The following is a 25,379-nucleotide window of genomic DNA, read 5'->3' as shown; positions in this document are numbered from 1 at the left end:
GAGGAGACAAGATGGGAAGTCAATGTGACAAGCTTTGGAGGGTGGTTTTCTGTTGCTGTTAGCATTGTTGAATGCTCCCACTGAACTAAGCAAATCAGACACAATCCACAAGCAGAAACTTGACATGTGAATGTATGCAGAAAGGGAAGAACAGTGGGGCAAAAACAAGTTTGGAAGCTACACTCAGAAATTTTGTTTAAAGATATGATTTTTATTTTATAGGTTGGAAGGTGGGGAGAGGGAGGGAGGGAGGGGACAAGTGAGAATGTAAGTGCTTTCATTTCCTGATTCCCCCCTCAAAAAGCTGCAACTGCTGGGGCTGGACCAGGCTGACATCAGGAGCCTGAAGTAGCATCTTGTTCTCCCCACATGGATAACGCTCCAATATGGGAATCTGGCATTATAGGCAGTGGCTTCATCTACCGTGCCACAACTCCTGCCCCAAATTTTTAAGGTCCTGGTATTTCTCCAAGTGTTTCAGAGCCTTCACATCCTCTGTGCAATCACAATAATCTCTCTAATATGCTTTTCATGTAACATTCTCACATCTTCATAGTCTGGTACTTGTGTTCTGTCTGAACTGTTTTAGAAAAAATGTAAAACTTAATCAAATCTGTTTACATGTTTTTGTTACGTCATTTACACTTGAGTATCTCCTAACTCCCCTGCCAATTGCTATGGAGTGCCCTTTTCCTTACATAGAAACTATTACTTGGCAAGCAAGTAAGAAGGTTCTGGGTACTTTAAAAGATTAAATTAATAAAAATGGAAGACATCCATTCTCTATTTCATTCAGTAGAAGTAGACCTTTTTTTTTTTTTATCAGAACCTATGAAAGCAGTGATGGTGAAGAGGGACATTCCTGGCAATGAGTGTCCTCTGGGTGGGTAACCACTTTAGTTCTCCGGGTAAGCAGGCAGGTGTCGGAGTGCTTGGAAACCCGGCTTCATGAATTTGTTAGAGTGGTCAATGTTGGCCTCTTTGAATAAACTGCCCTGCAAGCATGGTCTTCTGATGGAACGGTTTTTGAGTGTACACCCTTGGTTTCCCTAAAGACGTCTGACCAAGAGCAGTTTCCTGCAGCGCAGGCTAAGGGTGTGGCTGTGGATGTTCTCTGTAGCAGTCACTGTGTACGGCTTCCTACAAGACGCCCAGAGTGAGGAAGTTCTTGCAGCTCTGAATTCCAGGAAATGATTTTCTTCCCCTGTCTGAGGAACCGAAATACTTCTCCTCGTGGATATGAAAATCATGCAATTTGTTTTGCTTCTCTCACTGCTCTGATTGCTCAGTTAGCACATGGCCAAGTTCACTGTCAACTCAGAACTTTCTAGAATACTGGGCGGAGCATGTTGTGCCAGTTCCTTAGAGGAGACTTGCAGTTCTAATTTGTATTTCCTTTGCTCCTGATTTTTAACGTAAAAGGTGTTTCATGCTTTACATGTTGGGTGAGTTTCTTTAAATTCCCTATGGGTTGAGAAAGCATATAAATCATGAAATTTTAAGCAATTGCAATAATGAGGCAAGCAATATAGCAAAAGAGGATGACCATTGCCTCAGTGGAATTGGGCAATTTCTCTCTTTGGCAGTGTTGCTCATAGCGGTCATCCTAGGATGACTTCATGATGGAGCTGTGGGTGGGGGATCCTGGAACCTGTCTGCTTGTGGTTTGGGGCTGGCCTCTCTGGAAGCCCCGTCTGTTGCTTCACTCTCATCCACACGCTCTGGAAGTTGGATCCTGTTACTTTCCCTTTGCCATGTTCAAATTGGCAGAACCAAGTCTTGCCTTGGGTGACCATGGCCATAGCTGAGAGCATCTTCTTGAGGCCTGCCGCACAGTAGCATGAGCTGTGTTGATGACTTCTGCCTTAGGGTGTCTCTGCAAGACCCAGGGCATGGAATGGAATAATACTTCCAACATGACAATGTTCTTCTCCCTGTTTCTTTGACCATGTTTTGGTAGCTGCCACCACTCCTGGCACACTGCCACCTCTGGGCCCTACCTCATTTTTTTCTCTTAACCTGCTTAAAAGTAGATGCACTCATTCCTTATTCCAGAAATACATTCAGATTCCCGAGTATTGTCGTTTCCAATTTTCCTTTTGTTTTGCATTTGATGTCCTTGAACCATCAGTGAGTACTTTTCTGGTTACTTTTGCTGTAAGATAAGTGTTCATCAAGTTTCTGTCCTAGTGTTAACTTAGCTAGGCCATTGTTTAAAAAAAAAGATTCTAAACTAAGTATTTTTCATAAGAAAATGTTGAAAAGCCTCTAAATTTCTAGCTTCAATCAGACCCAGAGCATTGGTCCTTGTTTAGTTCTTGTGACAACCCTGGGAGATTTTTTTACAGACTTGATCTCTAATCCCAACCCCCTTTCTCAAGCTTCCCAGGGTGCCCAGAATTTTAAAAAAAGAAAAAGCAGGTCTTGACCACTCCAAAAGACTCCAGGATCTTTGTCACCATTATTTGAAACAGACCACAGTTTCTGTAACTGCCTTAATTTCTGTGTCAATTTAAGCCGGTAGCCTCTTAATTAAAAAAAAAATGTTATTTCAAAAATGCAGGGGGAGATAGATACCTCTATCATCTTCAGGTTCACTCAGATGCCTGAAAAAGCTGAGGCTGGGCCAGGAGAAGCCAGGGACGAGGTATTCAATCGAGGTCTCCATGTGGCTGGCAGGAGCCCATCCACTTGAACCATCACTGCTCTGGTTGTGTATTCAGGAGGTAGCTGGAGCCAGAATCCAGAACCAGGACTGCAACCCAGGGACTTCAGTGTGGCATGTGGGCATTTTATTCTGCATTGCAGCTGCTAGGCTAAATGCCAGCTCTGCCTCATGATGTTTTAATAAAAGATTTTTTTTTCTTTCTCTTGGAAAGCCATGTAACTTACTAGCAGTATCATAAATCTCAGAACTCAGGCTCGTCTGCATCCTGAAGCACGTGAGACGCTTTTGTTCATCAGTTTCCATCCAAGAACCATTTGAGAGTGCCCACCCCTGCCAGGCATTTGTGGTTAACAATGGCAAAAATACAAAAACCTCTGCTTTTAGGTGGTTTGCTTCTAGTAGACAATAAACAACAGGAAAAGCATGTAATGTGTCACATGGTAAGTGCTATAGAGAGGCAGAGTTTCACTGGTCAGAATATCACCGGCATGTAGGTTTCACAGCACACTCATGAGCATAGAAGGTCAAAGCCAGGTGCATACTTGGAGCTTTGCCAAGGTCAGAGGACATATCTGCAAAGATGTGAGGCTGGACATTGCTCTCTGTGTCGGAAAAATCACAGAAGTTGGTTGGACCAGAGGAAGGAGCGTTGTTGAGGCTGGGAAGCTGGGAGTGAGAGGAGGGCATCAGAGTGACCTAAGAGACTATTGCAAGAGTTTTAACTTTGAGTGGAGTGGGGAGTTGTAGGACAGTTCTGAGCTGAAAGAGTGAGAGGATCTGACTTCTGTTTGACAAAGCTCACTGCCGCTGCTGAGTTGAAAGTAAATGGCTGGAGGGCAGTAAAACCTGTTATAAGAGCACAGAAAGGAGCTGGGCTCAAGATGGCAGTTCAGTGGTCCAAGGGAGAGATAGAGAGGGTGGTGAGATGGTGAAATTGTGCTGGAGAAAGAGCCCATAGATGGTGGGTGCACTTAGGGAGTAAGAAGAAGAGTGGGTTCAGGGGTGAGCTTGGAGTTTGGCCTGTGCAACTGGAAGAAGGATGGGGTTGCCTGTGAGAGAAGCAGGTTGGATGGAAACGTTGTGTGTTTGGGGGGGGGGGTGTCTGTCTTTAGTCCTGGCAAGCAGAGCTGCTGGGTCAGCAGATGCTTGTAAAGGTCTGCCATGCAGGAGGAGACGCAGAGGCAGGAGTGGTCATGTAGAGAGGGGGATTAGGGGCATGACACCAAATTGGAATCACTTGGGCTGGGAGTGCCCAGAGATGGAGTGAGATCTGAGCATGGAGCTGGGTAGCACCTTCTGGAATGTTCCAAGACAAAATGCCTGTCCCTCTTCCGTGGCCAGTGATGATGCAGATAGGAGCACAGAGATTGAGGAGGCACCTCTGGCAGGAAGCCTCAGCCATATCAGAAATGCTGACTGGACCATTGCTTGCTGAGTACATGTGCTTGCTGTGTGAGAGGAAAGAGAAACAAGATGATGATGGGAAGGAAAGAAAAAGGTGCATTGCCCTCCTGTGTTTAATGACCTTTTAAAAGAAGAAAAGGACTTAGTAAGGCCCATCTAGGAATTGGAAGATCGCTGTATCTTAAGAATGAGTGTGTGTGTGTGTGTGTGTGTGTGTATAATATATATATATAAAGGAAGGCAGGGCAATTGCAGGGACTAGAAATGAGCTCTTTTGTCTTGTCCAGAGAAAGATACTGTTACAGCCCGGCTTACTTCAAGCCTGGGAGATGAAAAGCTCTGAGCCAGTGCGAGGCTCTGGTTTTCTCCCAGGACCCGCATCTGACTGATTATGCTGATGCAGCAATAGCAAATTAGGGCATTTCCATGCTCAAGAATTTCTACCCAAAGGATGAAAAGTGCAGCGTATCCCCAGAGGGTGTGGGCCTTTGAACACACAGGCACAAGGGACAAGCTGCAAGCTTAAGATCTTGGCTCCCGTCTCAGCATGAGTCACCACGCAGGGCCTGGCCACGTGTGCCATGACTCACAAGAGAAGGGTGTTCAATTGAAGTGAATTCTGTACCTGGACATCATGTTGTCCAACGCCACCACATGCTTAGGGGGGTGGGGGAAAGGGTATGGAGCAAAACACCATTGGCCTGCCTAGCATAGCCTGGCCCTTGGGGGTGGAAGGTGCCGGAAGTCCTGAGTGGAGATCTGCCACCGAGCTGCAAAAACCTACAGCAGCTGCATGTCACCAGTGTAGCTTCTAAGCTGTTTGTGTAAATTAATCCCCCCTTCCTCCAAAAGTCTGGAGAAAAAGGACACTCTGAAATTGAGACTTGGTTTTATCCAGGTTTCCAAAAGGTCTTCGTGTTTGCTTAATCCGAGTAGATGAGACTGTTTTTGATCTTTTCCATTTTTTGATCAGCATGACGGAAAGGAAACACCCATGGACGATGGATGTAGAAGATGAAAATTTCTTTCCCCCACCCCCAGTGACTGGGAAGCCTAGGGCTTGCCTTAGAAGGATTCTTTCTGTCCTCCCACCTCAGCGCACTACAAATGTAAATCACTTTCAACTATTTTCTTTATAGGTTAAAATTATGCTCTTGTCTTGGGTGGAATTTGACTCTGGAAGAGAACTTGGCCTGATCTTTGCATCCCACTCAGGGGAATGACTAAAGCTGTGGATAAACAGCAAGCGATTTCATGTGGCATAGGTCACTGGATGTAGGAATAACGAGTACCATCGTAACAGGGTTTACGAGAAGTTAGTATCCACTTCCACATATGTGAGTGTGTTAAGAGATGATTGTAGTTAGATTCTGCCTCAGTTTTAAAATGGAATTGTGATTGACAAAGCTCCCAGGGTTTTTCTTGTGTTGGCTTGTGTGTGTGGTTGCTTTTTTTTCTTTCTTCTTCTTTTTTTTTTTTTTAATAAGACATCAGGGTATGCCCCAAAGCAATAAAATGTATGGCTTTTTGACTTGTCAAACGTGAACCCTTAACATTATATAAGAAGTTTTTGAACAGTATTATTGATTGGGAAGGCAGAGTTAGAACAAGAGACAGAGCCCAACAGAGAGTACTTCTGTCCACTGGTTCACTCCCCAAATGGCCACAATGGCCAGGTGTGTGCTCCAGGCTGAAACCAGGAAAGCAGAACCCCATGCTGCCCAACCCCAGGAGGGTGGCAAAAGCCCAAACATGTGGGCCATCTTCTGTTGCTTTCCCAGGTACAATTAGCAGGGAAACTGGATCAGAAGCAGAGCAGATGAAGCCTAGTGCATGTAGGGGAAACTGGCACCACAGGCAGTGGCTTAATCTACTGTGCCACAGCATCAGCTGTTTGATGAGGGTGATGAGAGAAGTGCATGGTTTGGAGGAAACTGAGATGGGTACCAAGTATTGATTTGTTCGTCATCTCCGTGGGAGAGTTTGTAGATCTGGATCATGTGGACCTTAACAGATGAGTCCTTACAGCCTCATTTCATTTTTAAAAAGCTGAAGACTTAATTTCTCCTTAACACGTGCTTTATTTAGTTGTGGTTTACTTGGCAGGGATGGAAAGGAGGGAAGGAGGGAGGGAGGGAGAATAGGAAAGATGGAATGAGGGAAGAAAAAAGGGATGTCTTCCATCTGCTGGATCACTTGCCCAAATGGCCCCATAAGCCAGGGCTGGGCCAGGCCAACGCCAGGAACCTGGCACATCATCTGGGTTTCCCATATGGGTAGCAGGGATCCCACTACATGAGCCATCACTTGCTGCCTCCCAAGATGTGCTCATCAGCAGGAAGCTAGAATCAGGAGCCAAGTAAGGACTTGGATCTAGGCACTTTACCCTCCACAGAACAGCCCAGGAATGAATTTCTGAAGGTGAGTTATTTGGCCGTTTGTAGCTTAGCCTTAATCCCAATGGTGAAAGAAAAATGTCTTTCTGTTTTCTGTAAGTCTGACTTTCAAATGAATAAGTACCCTTTTTTTAAGAGGAAGGATTGGATGTGGCAGTAATTCAGAATATCTACTAGCCTGTGGCAGCTTTTATTGTTCTTTGAATTTAGCATTTAAATTATTTGTCAGAGATTTGATTTGTATCTGTTCTCATGACATTTGTTGTGGCAAGACAGAACTCTGTCTGCCTGTCTTGCTGAGGACTGGTTGAAAGCTTTCAGGGGCTGAGACAGAGTTGGGAAGATGACACACATTTTGTGCCTGTGCTGGGGCCTCTCACTCAAGATGCCACTGTTTCTACTTGAAGCTTCAGGAGTGGAAGAGACAGGGAGAGCCATTGGACCCTGTGTTAGGGTTAAGGACCAAGGCACTTGGAGCTAAAGCCTAAAGCCGTGTCTGGATGTCCTGATTCCATTAGAAGTAAACACCACTAATGAAGGTCAGCTTCTCCTGGGTTATCACTGTGAATGCTGACAAAGCTACTTCTTCTTTACTATAACCTTAAAGAGATGCCTAGCATTGTGTATTCTTGATGTGCATTTAAAAACATGAATACTATGATTTTTAAAAAAAATCTATTGAAATGGTTCATCCTGTATGTGTGGTGAAGTGAAAAGCTGCTCCCACTCATGTTGTTGGGAGGCCCAGGAGCTGCTGGTTTGGAGTGTCAAGGGTGGCAAGGCATGCTATGGGAGCTTCAGAAATGGAGTCTCGTGGTCAGATGTTGTAGTCAGCATCCAGTGCAGGCGATCCATCAGAAAGGACCAAGAATGGTGGAAGAAGGCACCCAAAACCAAAAACTCAAAATACCCAAAGTCACAGCCGAACCCTGTAACTGTGCAGGTGTAACAGTGAACGCAGACAAGCTGGGAGGGCCACTGGTTTGGTCTGCCCCATCTTCCCATAAGGCTGCCTTACTGTAGCTGAAAATTAGTCCAATTGAATTATCTGGCTGGGATGAGCCTTGCTAAAACAATTACAAAGCTCAGTGCTATGGGCACTTCCCAGCACAGGGGCAGTCTCCTCAGGATGATTTGTGTGTTCCAGGCTGGGTTGGGAGGTCTCTGCTCATGTATGTCACTCCTTACCTGTCCTATGATGGGCTGGCCAGGTGAGGAATCACAGGCACTGGCCCAGATGGGATCACACACCAGGATGGACGCTGTAATCCGAAGCAATCGCTTTCCAGCTGAGGATAATTTGGGTCTCTACCATGTGCCAGACAGGCACCCAGGGGCCAGTGTGTACTTGGGTGCACGAGGTCCCTGCATCTGCTGTCCTGGGCCAGGCTTTTGTATTAATACTCCTGCAGACAAGCAGGAAAACAGGCCTGCTTTGAGGGCTGGATGAAACTAACATGGCTAAAAGATGAAACTTCCATTCTTGGTGAAAAAACAGCCTTCCCATTTGGAAAATTGAATGAAATGATAGAGTCCGTGAGCCATATGTAGCAAAATCACTTACCTGGGTCCCGCAGAGAGAGATGTGAAAAAAACGGATGTTGTAAAAAGAGGAAGGGAAAAGAACATAATAGTTGCAAGGAACAGTCTCATAAAATCCAGGTGACCATGGAGTGTGTTAGGAGCAGGTATGGGAGTGATTTTCTCCGGGAAGCTTGCTTTAGCATTTGTGTGTGGTTAAGTTATTTCCATACTGATAAGCCTGAGGCCAGGAACTGGGATTCCGGGCATTCCTCCCGTCCATATTTCTAGCACGTTTGCTGTCAACTTGAACCTGCGGGGCGATTGCTGATGTGAACATCAGAGCCATGAATGTTTCTCCTTGTTCTTTGCAACCACTACCAAAGTCCAAAGACCTAGGAGAGTTCATGAAATGGTAGTTGTCCCCGTGACCTGAAGGAGCAATGAGAAGAAGGTGCCAGATTGTTTGGCCTTGCTTAATTTTTGTTTTTGGTTTATTTCTTGACATGCTTAAAGTCTGGTAGAACATGTGATTCTGTTCCCACTCAGAACGAAAGAGTGGGGATAGGGCTGTGGGGGGACAGAGAGGGAAAGAGACAAAGAGATCTTCTATCCACTGGTTCACTCCTCTAATGATCACAATAGCCAGGTTTGGGCAAGGCTGAAACCAGGAGCCAGGAATTCCACAGTGTCTCCATTTGGATGCAAGGACCCAAGCACTGGGGGGCATCTTCTGCTGTCTTCCCAGGTGCTTTAGCAGGGAGCAGGATCGCAGAGCAGTAGGAACTGGAAGCAGTGCTCACGTGGGAAGCTGGCACTGCAGGCAGTAATGGTTTAATCTGCTGTATGGCTCCCAAGTACTTTACTCTTATCTTCTTTACATATTTCCAATAAAACAAAGTTCAATGTGAGTGTGCAGGATGACACTTTTGGTCTTTGACTTGAACTGTCTTGTGTGATGGTTTGGAAACTTAGGAGCGATGTGGCTGGTGCGGGCTCTTCCTGCATTGTCTGGCTCTGCAGGAGCCCCCACAGACCTGTCTGATGAAATCTTTACATTATGCATTTAGCATGGCCACAGCCCACATGTCCCTGCAATGTGGAATACACCCATCTGTTCTGGGAGTGTGGCTTCATATTTGGGTGGGGACTGGTGCAGGTTCTACCAGAACTCATCCTGCCCTCTCCCTGCTAAAGAGAACAGTGGTGTGTGGCACTGCCAGTGGCTTGATTGAGTGCCACAGATGAGGCAGTGCTGCATTGAATCACAGTAGCCCCCCAGGAAATCACCTTTTCCTTGCCTCCCTGGGTTAGAGTTGTTTAGCCCAGTGCTTGGCAATGTTCCCAGAGGGCTTAGGAGCATCAGGTGATGGCAAGGCAGTTGGCACATGTGGCTCAGGTATTTGTTACCCATGCCCTCTCTAATCAGGGCTGTAGGAGCTTCAGTGCCTGAAGTCTTCAGTGTTCTGTCTCCATCCTGGCAGGTGATGTGCTTAAGAGCTCCTCCTTGTGCTGTCAGTTCATCTGAAAATGTCCCGATTTCTGAAGTGTTTATGCCAGTCTGTGGCTAGATCAAGAGAACCATTGCTGCATGGCGTGATGCATGAATTCCAGAAAAGAGCCAGCAGTCTGAACTTGGTTTGCTCCTTCATTCTTTCTTAAGATTTTATTTATTGGAAAGTCAGATTTTACAGAGAGAAGGAGAGGCAAAGATCTTCAGTCTACTGGTTCAATCTTGAAGTGGATGTATCTCGTCTGGAGCTGAGCGCATCCAAAGCAGAAGCCAGGAGCTTCCTCTGGGTCTCCCACATGGATGCAGGATTCCAAAGCCATCCCTTACTGCTTTCCCAGGCCACAGGCAGGGAGCTTGATTGGAAGAGAAGCAGGCAGGACACAAACTAGCGCCCTTATGGGATCCTGGCAAATGCAAGGTGAGGATTTAACCATTAGGCTATTGAGCTGTGCCCCAAAGGTTACCCCGTCAAACGGCTTTTCAACAACCATGGAATAGATAATCTGAAAATACTGATCTTGAGGATGGAAGTAGAAGCTTCCTCCTGGGCAGAGGGTGTGAAGTTATCCAATCACTACAGCGTCTCACCTTTAAAGTTGTTTCTGGTGTTGACACAAGGAGCGTTCTGAGAGGACTAGGAACCTATGGCCCAAGCTCTCCCTTCACAGAGAGCATAGCATTTGTGACATGTGTGAAAGCAATGTCTCTGTCTTACACACAAGGAATAGAGAAGGCTGGAGCAATACTTTGTTCTAGAACTCTGCTGGGGATTTTTCCTTTTTTGTATTATCAAATTGAAAAATTAGAAAATGGTCATGAACATCCCAAGGATGTTGAGGGAAAGCGGGCAACCCAAGCCTGGGGAATAAATCCTTGCTAATTTCTACGAAGTCCAACAGGCATTCTGAAGAACACCCAGAGTTGCCGCCAAGGTCAGCTCAACCCCAGCAGTTCTGGCAGACGTGGGCTGTCAGAGAGCATCTCCCTGCTACCCTTCACTAGTGATGAAAGCAGCCCACTGTATGCATCAGCCAAGTGGGAGCTTGCAGGTGCCTTTCCCCCTTAACAGCGATGGGTTTGTGCAGATCCAAATGCACAGGCCCTGCCCCGGTCCCCCTGTGACCAGGGGCACATATTGCAAAGACAGCTGGCTAGGGCCAGGAGTGCAGTCTGTGCATCACAAGAGAGAGAAGCCACTTTGACCTCATTAATGCAATTCTCACAATCGAGTGCAACACCAAGCCAGGCCGTGACGACGGGGGCCCATGTCTCCTGCAGCGCACTGCTGTGTTTGGCAGGAAAGGCATCCAAACATCTGTTAGTAACACTGAGGGAATAGTCCCCACGTTATCTTTTCTTCCAAGATGATACATCCCTCCGCCCCCTTCTGGGTTCTGCCTTTGGCAGCATCTCTCAATGCCTCCATCCATACATATATCAAAACTGTGCAATGGTAGTTTGTTGGGATGGAGAAGCAGCGTGACTTCATAGAAAATGGATGTGTGAAGGAGTACCTAAGAAGCTCATATATAGAAAGGAGATATCAATGGAATGTAAAACAGGCACATTTGTTTGGGTGCCAAAATGTTTGAAAATCCATGTGTACTCAGGATCTTTAAAAATGTGCATTGTGAAAAGAAGTATGAATGAATGTCTGTTTTTTTCGGCACCAAAATAAACTTATGCTTGAATTCTGTTTCTCCACCAACTTGTCGACATACTACCATGTGTGTGCCTGGCTTTCATGTTGGTGTGCAAAGAGTGGGGCTGAGTAGTGCTTTAGCTGCAGATTGGGAAGGCCTTGGGAGGCACTTGGTCATGACTTGGTTCACTTGCTCTGTAGATTTTTTCATCTTCCCCAACCTGCTGGCTTTTTATCCAAGGGTAAGAGTCACCTGTCCATGCAGCCCAAGTTCTGAACATCAATTTATGACCTAACTCTGCTCACCCACTTTAAGTCTCCTTCATTTCCAAGTTCATAGCACTTACTTTCTCATCCTCATGCCTTGAGCATTGGCAGGGGAGGATGTGCTGGGGGGTGGGCTTCCTTTCAAGCTTGCCGCTGAGATCACTGGACAGATTAGGCAGCCAGGGAAGGAGGTCTCCACTGGGATTATACTCCTATTTGCATTCACTTTTCCTATCCCTAGAAAAAAGAGGCCAAGGTGGATATTTTAGTGGTCCCGATTTCCTTTTTTTTTTTTTTTTTTTTTTTTTTTTTTCTGGCTGAGCAGTTCTGATTTATTTGGGAACTTCAGTTTCTTTTTTTTTTTTTTTTTTTTTTTTTTTATGTATAATCCATTTTATTGTATTGTTGTTGACAATCTTTACATAGTTAACTATAGTTGAAGGAAAATCAAGAAAGAGAAGGAAAAAAAAAAAAAAGGTTCAGGGGGATAGGGAGGTGGGCAATGCTATTATGTCCATATTGTTTCCATCATGTATCTGAGGAAAAAGGGGATATTGAGGGAGAAGCCCCACCCGGTTTCCCGCCCACCCCAAGTCCCATATGTGGGGCATGCTCTGAGATATGTGCTCAAGTGGAGTTAATAGTTCTCCAGTTATGAGTCACTGCCAGTTTCGCTCGATGAGGTGGTCCACTGATTGATATGGTCCATCATGAAGTCTCCATTTGTCCCATATTTCGCTGCCAACATGTAGCTGAGATGAATGATTGTCCTATTCTGTCTTCTGTCTTTTCTTGGTTAGAATTCTGAGTCCAGCAGTTCAAGTGGGGAGATCTCCAAAGATACTTTGAGGTATTCCCAGACCAGATTCTTGTATGTTCTAGCAAGCACAGGGCCCGGCACAGTCCATCACCCTGATCAGCTGGTGGTTGCAATTGCTGTGTTGGTTCTGTTTTCAGTCCCGAGTTGCACTGGAACCAATGGGTGTTGCAGTCCAGTCTGGTTCGGCCCTTACATCAACCAGTGGGAGCTGCAGCCTAGTCGGGGCGACCCACAATAACCCCCACCAAGCCTGCCCCCTACCCTGGTTTGCCAATTTGTGTAGCAGAAGACCAGTCTGTCCCCCATCCCATTTGGCTCTGGTACTTGTCAATGGGTATTAAAGCTTAGTTCTATCTAATCGACTCAACCATCCAGCCCTCACAGATGTTGTTGAGTGCCTCTGTCTAGCCATCCCAGCCCCCGTCCTAGTTTTCATGCCCTCCCACGGGAATAGTGACCCAAGAAGGGGGAACCCACTTTTTCCCTCCCAGGTCTCTCTGTCCCGGTTTATGCACTCTTTAGGTGGTCCTGTGATTTGACTCGACAGAATTAGTCCCCAGTGCCAGCTTCTGCCAGCTGATGCTGTGGCCCTGATCTTGTCCACATGCAGCGCACAGGTGTTGTAGCCTTGCTTAGTCGTGTCTGTCTCTATCCCAGCCAACACTCTCCAGTGGGAGTGGTTGTCCAGCGAGGGGACCAGCCCCTTAACCCCCCCGCCAGCTCTGCCCCTCCCTTCCTGGATCTCACGTGTGCTGGATGGGTGTTGCATTCATATCCAGTACAGGCAACCACGCCCTGGCGTTCCAGAATGTGTACTGGTTTTGTCTCAACCAAACCCGGCCCATTCCACACTCTGTTCTGGTGATCGGATTTGCCAGAGGATGACATGAACTGATTCAGCCTGGCCTGCTCCTGACCCATGCCGAATGCATGCCAGTGGGAAACTTTCCATGGCCTATTCTGGGCTGTTTCCAATCATGCTTCTCGCGCTTACCTGCAGGGACTGTGTCCTGCCAGAGGAGTTGCCCAGGCTCCTCCATCAGAACCCCTCCCAATGCCAGATTTTGCGCTTGCCAGGGGGTTCTTGAGCCAACCCTACTCAGTTCACCTCCTGTCCTAGCAGGAACAGTGGCTTTTCCTGGCTGGCTTTCACCCCATTCTGACTCTTGTTGTTGGATGTTTCAGCCCAGCCATGGCTCGTCCATACCCACATACAGCTCACACATGGCTCAGAAGGGGATTGAGACCCAGCCTAGTCAGTCCCACGTCTACCCTGTTTCTCCATAACACCAGATGGTGCTGGGATCTGAACCGGCCTGGTGCATCCAATCCCAGCCCACACTAGTGCCTCGGGTGACTGCAACTGTTTCCTAGATAGAACGCAGCCCCCATTCCAGCACATACACCCCTTGGTGGGAACCTCATCCCAGCTGTGGCTTCCCAGATTGGGACCGTTCCTAGCTGTAAATCACACACCTGCACGTGGTTGCTCCGAGGACCATTAGGTGCCAGCCTGCTACACAAGCCGGAGCTTATCTTTTACTTGATAGGTGTTCAAAGCTCAGCATTGTTAAGGGATTGGAAGTTCTTCAAAGGAAGAGTTACTGGCATTGGGAATCTTTAGGATTGACTCAGATCCCAGAAACAGTGGGGTCACTCTAGAGCTATCTCAGCAGCGATTCAGATGTCCAATACCCCAGAGCTCCCCGGCCGGGCGGCCAGCAGGCACAGCCTGGCGCCAAATGGCACACTGGCCGCCCTGGCCCAGCCCGCCATGAGCCATGGGCACATGGCGGACTGGGTTCGGGATCCGAGCTAGACGTCCTCTCCCGCAGCCCTCGGCTCGCCTCTGGCAGCCGGAAGTTAAATCCTGCAGGCCCGAGGTTGCGCCCCTCCCCAATCCCGTTCACCCACCACCCAATGAGGGTGTTGGGTGGGTCCCGGACATGCCCAGTCACGGAGGCCTCCCCCCTCGGCGTACTCACCCCAGAAGGAAGCAGGCCGCACCCAGGCATGTCCGGGCCCAGCCCGCCATGAGCCATGGGCACATGGCGGACTGGGTTCGGGATCCGAGCTAGACGTCCTCTCCCGCAGCTCTCGGCTCGCCTCTGGCAGCCGGAAGTTAAATCCTGCAGGCCCGAGGTTGCGCCCCTCCCCAATCCCGTTCACCCACCACCCAATGAGGGTGTTGGGTGGGTCCCGGACATGCCCAGTCACGGAGGCCTCCCCCCTCGGCGTACTCACCCCAGAAGGAAGCAGGCCGCACCCAGGCATGTCCGGGCCCAGCCCGCCATGAGCCATGGGCACATGGCGGACTGGGTTCGGGATCCGAGCTAGACGTCCTCTCCCGCAGCCCTCGGCTCGCCTCTGGCAGCCGGAAGTTAAATCCTGCAGGCCCGAGGTTGCGCCCCTCCCCAATCCCGTTCACCCACCACCCAATGAGGGTGTTGGGTGGGTCCCGGACATGCCCAGTCACGGAGGCCTCCCCCCTCGGCGTACTCACCCCAGAAGGAAGCAGGCCGCACCCAGGCATGTCCGGGCCCAGCCCGCCATGAGCCATGGGCACATGGCGGACTGGGTTCGGGATCCGAGCTAGACGTCCTCTCCCGCAGCCCTCGGCTCGCCTCTGGCAGCCGGAAGTTAAATCCTGCAGGCCCGAGGTTGCGCCCCTCCCCAATCCCGTTCACCCACCACCCAATGAGGGTGTTGGGTGGGTCCCGGACATGCCCAGTCACGGAGGCCTCCCCCCTCGGCGTACTCACCCCAGAAGGAAGCAGGCCGCACCCAGGCATGTCCGGGCCCAGCCCGCCATGAGCCATGGGCACATGGCGGACTGGGTTCGGGATCCGAGCTAGACGTCCTCTCCCGCAGCTCTCGGCTCGCCTCTGGCAGCCGGAAGTTAAATCCTGCAGGCCCGAGGTTGCGCCCCTCCCCAATCCCGTTCACCCACCACCCAATGAGGGTGTTGGGTGGGTCCCGGACATGCCCAGTCACGGAGGCCTCCCCCCTCGGCGTACTCACCCCAGAAGGAAGCAGGCCGCACCCAGGCATGTCCGGGCCCAGCCCGCCATGAGCCATGGGCACATGGCGGACTGGGTTCGGGATCCGAGCTAGACGTCCTCTCCCGCAGCTCTCGGCTCGCCTCTCGTGGTCCCGATTTCCTATGACCCCCTGGCAAAGGTAACCTGCTCCCAATGCCAAATCCCTTTCCCCACAGCTGTTTGGTGATTTGGTGTCACCAGGCTGACTGTAACATTGGGCATGGCCTTTTAATTACCTGTTCATATTTAGGCAGTGCTGCGTGCTGTGGCACACGGAGCAGGGATAAGCCCTGTTGTAATGGATTTTTAGTAAGACTGTCTTGCAGATAAGAGTCCTAAATCTTGGCAGTCTCTTCAGAACCCACACTCTGTGTGACTGCACACCAACGCTCAGCTCCCCAGAGCCGTGTTGTAAATGGAGTGCCGTGTGCAGGGCTGGGTAATAAGATACTGCAGATACATTTTCGAGCAAGGTGCACTTTTGCTTTATTTATGAAGATAGACATGCTGGTTGAGGGCTTAATCACAGCTGATAAATCATTTTACGAAAGTCTATTAGAACCATATGCTGATTTCTTTGCATTAAGACGGTGTGTCTGCTTCCAGTCTAGGACGACAGCATTTTCTCTGCTACACTCTGCGGCTCTCAGCATGGACTATTTATCTGTTGAAGTGGGATCACTTGTGTGGGAGCATTTATCTCTTTTAAGAGGGACCATTAATAAAAGAAGGCGAAAGGCAAGGCAGAGGGAGAAGGGTGTGAAGGCGCTGCTCGCACGGCGCCGGCGTGTTTGCCTGCGTGCCTTCGTTGCGTGTGTGTGCATGTGCATTTACGGAGTTACAAAGCAGAGCGTTAAGAAGCTGAGAACAGGAAACATCTCAATTAGAGTATCGGAAGGCAGAGGATTGGCGCTCGCTTGGCATAAGGTAGTCATTTGGGCCCAGGTGGTTATAATAGTGAAATAGAAGATTATCTGAAAGGGGGGGATGGACTGAGCGCTGACATTCTGGTTACCTCACTCCTCCCCAAGCCAGCGGAGGTCTGCCCTAGGAACAGGCCCCCAGGCTGTTTAATGAGAGCCATATTGGGCCTCCGGCTCGAGCCAAGCTCTGTTTATCACTAATTGCAGGGGTGCCTCGCAGCTCTTTTCTATTATTTCCTGATTAGACCCTTGCTCTTTTTATTATCTTGCCAGAATTCAAACAGTAATAATTGCATGATTTATTGTTTATTTATAACCCGGCTACGACTTCAATCCCTGTATTTAGTAGATTTTAAAACAGCAATAGCTTTGACTGGATGACCGCATGCCTTTTTTACCTTCCGCATGGGGAAGTCGTATGTTTGTGAATCTCAGTTGACCATTCTTGGGAGCACTTGCCCCCTCCCCCAGGCACTGGGTTTCCAAGGGTGCTGTGCCTCCCACCATACATCAGAGCTGCTCTTCAGGGCACAGTGTGTGTGTGTGTGTGTGTGTGTGTGTGTGTACAGTGTTCTAAGAACACTCATTTATCCAAGTGGAATTATAGGACTCCCACGTTTCTTCCCAACTCACATTTTCTGAGATAGAGGCATATGTGGAAACTCCTTTTTAATATACACTTAGACAGAGTTGGGAAACAACTTCAAATGACTTAAAAGTTGTGATTAGGAACGCATAGTGAGATTCATCCTCCTTCATTGGGTTTCTTCTATTTGTCAGGCCCTGTTCTCCAAATTGTGTTTGTATGACTTCCAGATGGATCAGTACTGTGATTACATACTAAGAAGGCAGAACCTAAAAGTTGATATAAGGTGGGCATTTTGGCCTAGTGGTTAAGACAGCCAGGTCCTCCCTTGGTTCGGTCCCCAGCTCTGGTTCCTGTCTCTAGCTTCCTGCTAATGCAGATTCTGGGAGGCAGTGGTGATAGTCCTTAGCACCTACAAGAGAAACTTGCTGGGCCCCAGCTCTCTGCTTTGGTTTGGGCTAGGCCTGGCTGTTGCAGACATTTGAGGTATGAAGAGGCAGATGGTTCTCTTGTTTTCTCCTTTTTCCAAATTCTTAATCGTCTTTTCAAACAACAAGAAAAAAAAAGTAAATTTGCGGAAATTTGCAAAGCTGGAAGGTTTCATGTCTGGTATTTGTATATGGGACTACCAGCTAGAAAAATCTGGTGAATCCCATTTTTTCAGAGGGGTTTTTCCTTTCTGCATTTCCCAATGGCACATAGGTGTTTCAGGACATCTTGCTTTTTAGAAAATGCCTAGTAGAAGTTTTGGGAAGCATGTTGACCTCCACAAATATGGGGTAACGTCTTGACTGGCTATATCCTAGGATTTCCAAAGCACCCCCATGCCTGGCCTGCTGAAGGGATTGTAGTGCAGCCTCAGCCCCAGCCTCACCTACGTTCTGCAGATACAGCTGGGGGCAGTGTGGCAGCCCCACAGCCTCACAGTGAAGGACACCTCTCCACACAGCAGATTTCAATGCTACCAAAAGGCATGCATTGTACCTGCTCATCATGTCCACTCTGCTCACCAGCACCCTCGGGTCCAACTCCCAATCAGGCCATGGGGATCCTTCTCTCTCCTGTAGAGTCCTGCAGACAGCCTCCAATGTGCTTCCATGTCCAGTCCTTGTCACTACAGCCTTCTGGCAGGAAGAGGAACACAGGTTAAGTGGAGAGGATTCTGGAGAATCTAGCAGGGTAACTTTGGCTTGAATGCCTGCCTCTGTGGGGTAGCGTGCTTAGAAGGATGATGCATCAGGTGTCTTAGGACATAGCCTCTGGATTCAGAAAATTGCTGCGCTGTTATTCTTGGGTGTCAAAAGAGTTTGGCAGCAGGAGAGAGAGTAATTGCTGGGATACGGGCTGTGGTTGGCATTGTATGTTTAAATGTTGGCTCTTAAAGTAACACAAGGCCGTACCCCTCTCTCTACCCTCAGCTTCCACCACTGGGAATGTTTCCATGATAGCCTTCCCAATTTAATCGAACAAACATTTATGCAGGACTTAATATGGCCCAGGTGCTGTGCCAAGTAGGCCAGGTGCCAAGGCTAGTGGGGGAAGGTTTGACTTTCTGGTCCTAAGCTCTGCTATCATCCATGTACAGTGGAACTTGCCGTGGCTGTGATGACTCAGTTTAGCTCTGTATTCTTCAAGATCTGACTCCCATCTTAATTTCCAGCTTTCTTTCGCAGTTCTTTCTCTCTTTCTTTCTGTAAGCCACCCATCCCTGAAACTCTCTGTGGCTTCCTTATTGTACTTTGTATGACAAAGCTTTGTTTTTCATCAAATCTAACCCATCTGGGAAACCTGGTGGCAAATGCCACCTCCATGAAGCCATCTCTGATTCCTCCACTTTACTCTGATTTACTACACTTAATCTTGGCCAAAAAGCTGAGAAGCGATGATTTCCTCCCATTTGGCAAAGTTGTGGCCTCCTCTAAGTTCCAGCTGAGCTTTCTACAAATGGCACGTTTGACTTCCTTCCTTGTCTTCTGATATTGGCTAAATCTATCCCCTGGGCATGACACAAGGGAGACACTACAAGGAGTATTGGAAAAAATGAATGAATGCACATGAATGAGTTAACAAATACACATGAAGGAGTGAATGACTGAAGTCATTTGTAAGTGTGAACAAATGGCCTGACCTAACAAGATGACCTTACCTAGCGTATCAGAGGCAAGAATGAATGTGCCTTTCCAGCCCTGAGATAGTTTCAGTACCCATTTTCAACAAGTTTGCTAATTTATGAAGGAACTGGGATTACAAGGAATGAAAAAAAAAAACAGCAAAAACCATGATTGTTGGTTAATAACCACACTGTTCACAGGATCTTGAATTAAAAGCATCAAATGTTGGAATTAGAAATTCACTGATGTATTCAACAGTTTTACAGGTGTGTGTGTTGTTGGGTTCCAGTAAAATACCACCCAGAAACAAAGTGTAGCCAATTTTGTGAGCCCTAATTTAATAAGGTTGAGCCAAGGAATTCCTAACCTAGTATTGTGCATGAACGCACATGTGTGTGTGTGTGTGGTGTGTGTGTGTGTGTGTGCATGTAGGTAGGTTGGAGAAAGTGGTGGGAGGCAATAGCAGACCTTGGGTATACAGCCTAGCATTATGAACTCCACCTGTTAAGTGGTAATAATAATCACTTATTTTGCAAGATATTGTTGGTGATAAATGGAACCTCACATGGAAAGTATGGGATTTTGCAGTTTGGATCTGTGGGGTCCCCAGCTGTGGTCTCAGCCAACTGCAATTTGCAAATACCAAAGAAAAAAATTATGTCTGTATTGAACATGCAGACTTTTTTTCCTCTTTTTACTGTTTCTAAACAATGTGGTATAATAGCTATGAACATAGTATTAACCTGGTACTGTATAGCTATCTGGGGATATCCCCCAAAGTTTTCTATCACTACATGGACAACATACTCTATTCGTTATTGATAACTATTATAAAAATCAGGTATCCAAGGGCTTCTACAAAGTTTTGCTTCACTACATGGACAAAGTAGTATATGCATCCAAGAGTCGTACTTAGGAAAGTTTGGAAGTTAAAGTTTGTTAGCTAGGTTGAATTCTAGGTCAGAACAAACATTCAAAGATGATTTGGTCCAAGCTGCAAGAAGGTTTCCCCTGGCAAACTGTAATTAAGCTTTGCCATCAGCCTCTTTGCCTACAGTCTCTTCCTTCTTTGCCAGAACACCTGCTCTTACTCTCCCACTTTGCATCCTTTGGCTTTTGAGTAACTTTCTGGAAAGTCTGCATTGGATCCTCAGAGTCTTGGTGCCTGGAGGGCTCTGTTGAGAAAGCAAGCCCTTTCATTGGTTGCATCTATCATCAAAACTGAGTTCATGATTTAGGCATGTGTGTCCAGGTTGGAGAAAACAGCCATGTGGACTGATGATGCTGAAAAGACCCAAGGCCAGCTGGACATCATGGAGGTGTCGCTTGCCTGCCAGTCCTGCTCCACTGGAGAGGGGTCCAACGGAGAATCCTTATCCACATGCAGGCCCTAGACCAGCTTGGGACACAAACCCTTCAGGGTTTTCAAGACAAAGCACATTCTTTTTTTTTTTTTTTTTTTTGGCCCAACAGGGTATAGATCCAGGGAGACCTTCCATTCTATTCTTGCACTGTCTAATTAATCTACACTGTATTATCCTGTGATCGCATGTGCTTCACATATGGACATGTACTCTGCTTTCTGCAGCTCTTCCCAATTCAGGGAAAATTCTGAATTGCTAAAGTAATGCTATTGGCAAAATCTTGACTTTGCCACCATGTCCTAGAGAGCAACAACTCATCAGGGAAATGAGAAGTATGGCTAATACCATTGGTTTTTTTGATGAAAATAAAACTTGCTGCTGTGGGGCTGGATGGGCATTCCATATTCTATCAACAACCACAATTAGCATTGTCTTGTTCCTTAGTCAGAGCTGGAAAGATCAGCTTTCAGCCCCACTGAGAGCCTGCCCTCTGTTCTGTTCTTTGTGTTACTGGGGTGGTATCCACCATGTTCAGTGACACAACATCACTTCTGACTCAGTGTTTGACAGTATGCTTTCCATGGAGTGCTGCTCCTGCAGAGTGCTGTCAGAGGATGCTTGGTGTTCCTGGGACTTTACACCAAAGCCAAGTTCCAGGGATCCAGTATGTCATGGAACCCAAGTTCCATGACCCTAATTCTATTAGTCTGGAGTGGGGCAAGTTTTCAAGGAAGCAGTGTGTCTCTGGTCTGGGGACCACGCTATTCTAGAGAAATGCTGTTCAGAGAATCCCCTTGTCAGGTTTGTTCACTATTGGCTTTCTATCGTCTCTAGAATGTCACAGTGAACCCTGGAATTCCTTAAAGGGACACAGGAAATCTTGCATGAAGTAAGTTGGATTTAAATCATTTTTCTCGGAACTTATTTGCCCCGGGATTCCAGCTGGGTACACTGGAAACTCAGAGGCCCTATCGTAATGGGAAACCCTAGTGACAGTCTGATCTTCTGACCACAAGGCCAAGACAAAGAACTTTTCTAAGACTCCATTTTTTCTTGACCTTTTCAGTAGGGGGAGATGCAGGCATGTGACGAGACGAAGTCCTACACATGGCCTTACACTCAGAATAGACTTGTTGAGTAAGGAATGTGCCAGAGCTTCCAGAGACAGATGCTCCCCCTGTGACACTTCAGGGTACTTTGGATGTGTCCAGTGTTTTCCTGAGACCTAGGGCCCATGACTTGCACCTGTCTTCAGTGAGTGCATCTCCCCGGCGGGGGTTGTCATTGAAGCAGCATCAGGTGCTCTGTAATGCCCATGAGATGTCTTTCCTCATGAAGAAAGACAAACTAATCAGACAGATTTTGAGGATGCGATGACATCAGGTGTGCTTGACTTTTCAACCCTAAGTTATATGAGAGCCATTTTAGGAGGCAGTGGGCTGTAAAAATGAGTGATTGTCATTACACTTATTGTTCCCTTCACTACTGTTTTGGGTTACCAAAGAAAAGGCTGGGCACTGCCGAATCGGAGTGTTTCCCACTTTTCTGAGGAGCATGCATTTCTGTCCCTGATTTGGTCATCCTCTGATCCTCATCTCAGAGTCTCCTGGGGAATCCAACTACTTTAAGGAGTTTTCTGAGCCTGTCTCTTTAAGGTTGGACCTCAGAGAGCCAAGAACATCAAATGACTTTGCAATGAATCCCCCTAGTAAAGAAACCCATTCCCCCCAACCCTGACTTGGCAGTAAGCCACAGTGATTTCTGAAGGAAAGCTAGATTCCTGGGTTCATCTGGGGCAGCAACAAGCTAGAGCTATGGTCTAGAACAGCCAACAGGTTTCCTTGGCATTATCTGTGCAGCTTGTGCATGTGGCTTGCTGGTCCAGGTCCTTGGGTTCTGACACTGGCTGGGTCCCCTGGTTTTTTGACCCAGAAGGCAAGGAAGAGCTGAACTGGTGAAGCTCAGCTGGTGGCCCGATGAGGCAGCGCTTGGGGCTGAAGGAAGGAGAGGAACTTTCTCTGCTGGGCTCCTTGCAGGGGGGCCTGCTGGCAGGCAGAACTGGGTGGACCAGGAAAGTAGGGGAAGGAGTGAAACAAGGGGGGGAAAATCACAGCTGTCCCAAGTTTCCACAATTTTATCACAAATGTTTCCATGACTCATCGGGTAAATTCTCCCCAAATTTAACGTGATAAAACCACTGCCGAAATATAATTAAACTGCAATTACCCAAAACAGGAGGCTGCCCTTTTAATCAACTCCCACATTCCCACTACCACCAATTCCAAGGTGGGGGGATGAACGAACAAAAAAACTTATCCCTCTCCTTTCTTCCCAATCCAGCCCCCTTTGCACCATGGCCTTCTGAAAAGGGGGGAGAGAGAAGTCGTTGCAGAATAATTTCTTTATTGAGCAGAAGTGGTTTTGCTTGCATGCGTTGTTCGTGCGTTGTTCGGCTCTGACACTCCTTACTTTATGGTTCCAGACAGAAACATCTGATAAGACCTTCCCCTGTCATTTATTGAGCAAGTGCCTGCTACCTGCCAGGTGGCTTACAAAATTGTCCTTGTTGTCTTCCCTGCCGCCACAAGGCAGGTTTTCTCACCTATGACTTTTCTCATCAGAAATTAAACTGAGAAGTTCTTCCTGGTGTTTAGTCACCCCATGTCAGAGCAGGGATTTTGTCTCAAGCCTATTCACCCCACACACCCAGAAAGGGGGCAGTGATGAGTAGAACAGGAATTAAAGCAATCCTCCCTTGCTGTGGTTGATTTTGAACTCCCAACAGCCTGTTTGTCACGGACTCCCCATCCACCTCACCTTGGCTTTCCACGCCGCACAGATGAGAAGCGCCCTGCCTGACCTGGAAAGTGTTGAAAGACCTGCTGCTGCGTGCTGCTCACAGAAAGGGACAAGGGTGGCCGTTGCTGTGACCTGGGAAGGTGCCCGGGTCCAGCTGGACCCCAGAGCTGCTGCTCGGGGCAGTCTGGGCTGCTAGCCAGAGAGCGCTAAGTCACAGTCAGTGTCAAAGGCTCCTCGTGTCCAAGCAGGAAACTGTGACTGAAAAGCTGAAAAAACATATGATCCCATGAAAAGCTGCCTCTAGGGAAACAAGCCATTAGTCAGCCTTATTTATTTATTTTTCCTTCGTGCTGCAAAGTTCAATACAAGCAAGGGAGCTACGATTATCATATAAAAGGCTATGCAAAATGGTCCTCCCAGTACACTGCTGAAGCAAACTTTACCCTGGCCTCCAGCCATAGCAAGCTTTGTTTGTGTTCTTCAGATGCTGGGATGGCGCACAAGTGTGTCTCAAAATAAACAAGCAGAGGCGGCTCTCCAGAATGCCTCTTCACTCCACCCGCCCTCGTGTCTTTTATCCTTTCCAATGGCAGAGGCCAGAGGAGAAGGATGGCAGTGGCCTGATTAAGACAAGACCTTCTTCAGGGGGAAAAAAGTGTCTAACGAGCTTAGGAAATACCTTGTGGTCATGAAATGTAATAAAATTTCCTCTTTCTTGGGTGAGACCAGGAAACCTTGACTGTCCATTTGGAGTGTCTGCCAGTTTCACTCGGGAGTGTGCTTGTTGAAGGTCAAGTGGGTTTTTTTTTTTTTGGTTGTTTTATTTTGCTTTGTGTTTTATGTGTGACAGGAAGGAGATAGAAATAAAGTCTTGAGGAGAGCTGCGAGGTGGGTCCCTGGATGTGAGATAACCCTGCCTGTTCGTGATCTCCAGCTTTTTTTTCTCTTGCCTGTCTCGGCTAATTTTCCAGGGCTTCTGTAGCTAAGGATGGTAGGCTGTAGGCTAAGGACCACAGGCTCATTGTTCAGGAGTCTGGGAGTCCAAGATGAAGGTATGGGCCAGCTTGCCTCCCTCTGAGAGCTGGGAGGAGAGACACGGCTCCCAACCCTTTTGCTGCAAATCTGTGACCTTCCCTGACTTGTGTGGGAACCAGCCTGCTCCATGCCTTCATCTCCATTTGGTGTTCTCCCTATGTGTGCAGCTGAATTTACCCACACGTCCTTGATTAGGCCCTCCACTAAGCCCTTGCCACAACTTATTGTGTATCAGATGACCTTGTTTGTAAACAAGGCCACATTTAGGGGTGCTTAGCGTTAAGAATTTAACATGGATTAAAGGGTGGGAACACGATTCAATGCACTATTTCAAACTCACCTGAAATTGGGTTAACATAGAGGAATATAGGAATTCTATCCAAAACAAAGGTTACAACCATATGGGATTTAAAAAAAGATCTAATTTATATTTGAGAGAGTGAGAGAGCTTCTGTCTGCTGGTTCATTCTCCCAGTGCCTGAAAGTGCCTAGGGCTGCAAAGGGCCAAAGCTAGGAGGTGAAAACCAATCCAGGTACCCTTCATAAGTGGTAAGGAATTCAACTACTTGAGGTCTCACCATTGCATTAGCAAGAACCTGGAGTTGGAACCAAACCTAGATACTCTAATGTTGCTTGTGGGCATCTTAACTGGTGTCTTCATTGCTAGGCCAGATGCGTGTCCATATTAATTTAATTGGAGACCTCCAATATTTGCTTATAAAACAGGGATTTGGTAGGGAAACCAGAGTTGTGTCACAAAGACCCTTAAGCAACCCCATGAAGATGTCCAAGTGGCTGGGAACTGAAGTCTTCTGTGTGACCTACAGCAAGGAGCATCCCCTGTTGCAAGTAGGTGCCCCAGCCTCAGGCCAACATCTCAAGGGCAACCTCATGAGAAACCTTTAGCCAGAACCAGCCAGCTAAGCTGCTGCTGAATTCCTGACAGATGGTGAAGTAGCAAACTTCCATTGATTGAAATGACTAAGCTTTGAGGTGATCTGGGTTGCAGCATTGGCAATCTGAGGTTTGTACGATGCTGGCCCACTTCAGTCCGAAAAAGCAAATTCCTGTCTAATCAGTGACCAGAGTTAGCCTGATAGTGTCAGAGGGAGGAGTCCCAGAGCAGCCACATCTTGGACCTCTTGGTTTTATGATTCCATTGGCTTACTTTTGATTTTTTAAGGATATGGAGAAAATTATACTTGAAAAGTGATGGGTAACAGGTATTTCATCCATTGTGAGCACAGTGGGCTAGTGTGATGAGCTTGGCCGAGTGATTATCAACACAA

The 25,379-nt window shown here is 47.6% G+C and overlaps 1 protein-coding gene across 2 annotated transcripts in view; it reads left to right on the top strand.

The window, feature by feature from the left end:
- Positions 1-25,379, top strand: part of CREB5 (cAMP responsive element binding protein 5) — a 392,014-nt gene that overhangs the window by 88,699 nt on the left and 277,936 nt on the right. The gene's annotated exons all lie outside the window — the stretch shown is intronic.

The sequence above is a fragment of the Ochotona princeps genome, chromosome 20 (assembly GCF_030435755.1).
Source record: "Ochotona princeps isolate mOchPri1 chromosome 20, mOchPri1.hap1, whole genome shotgun sequence".
Classification (NCBI taxonomy): Eukaryota; Metazoa; Chordata; class Mammalia; order Lagomorpha; family Ochotonidae; genus Ochotona; species Ochotona princeps.
Note: the sequence above shows the minus strand (reverse complement) of the source record. Positions and strands in the feature narration are given on the sequence as shown.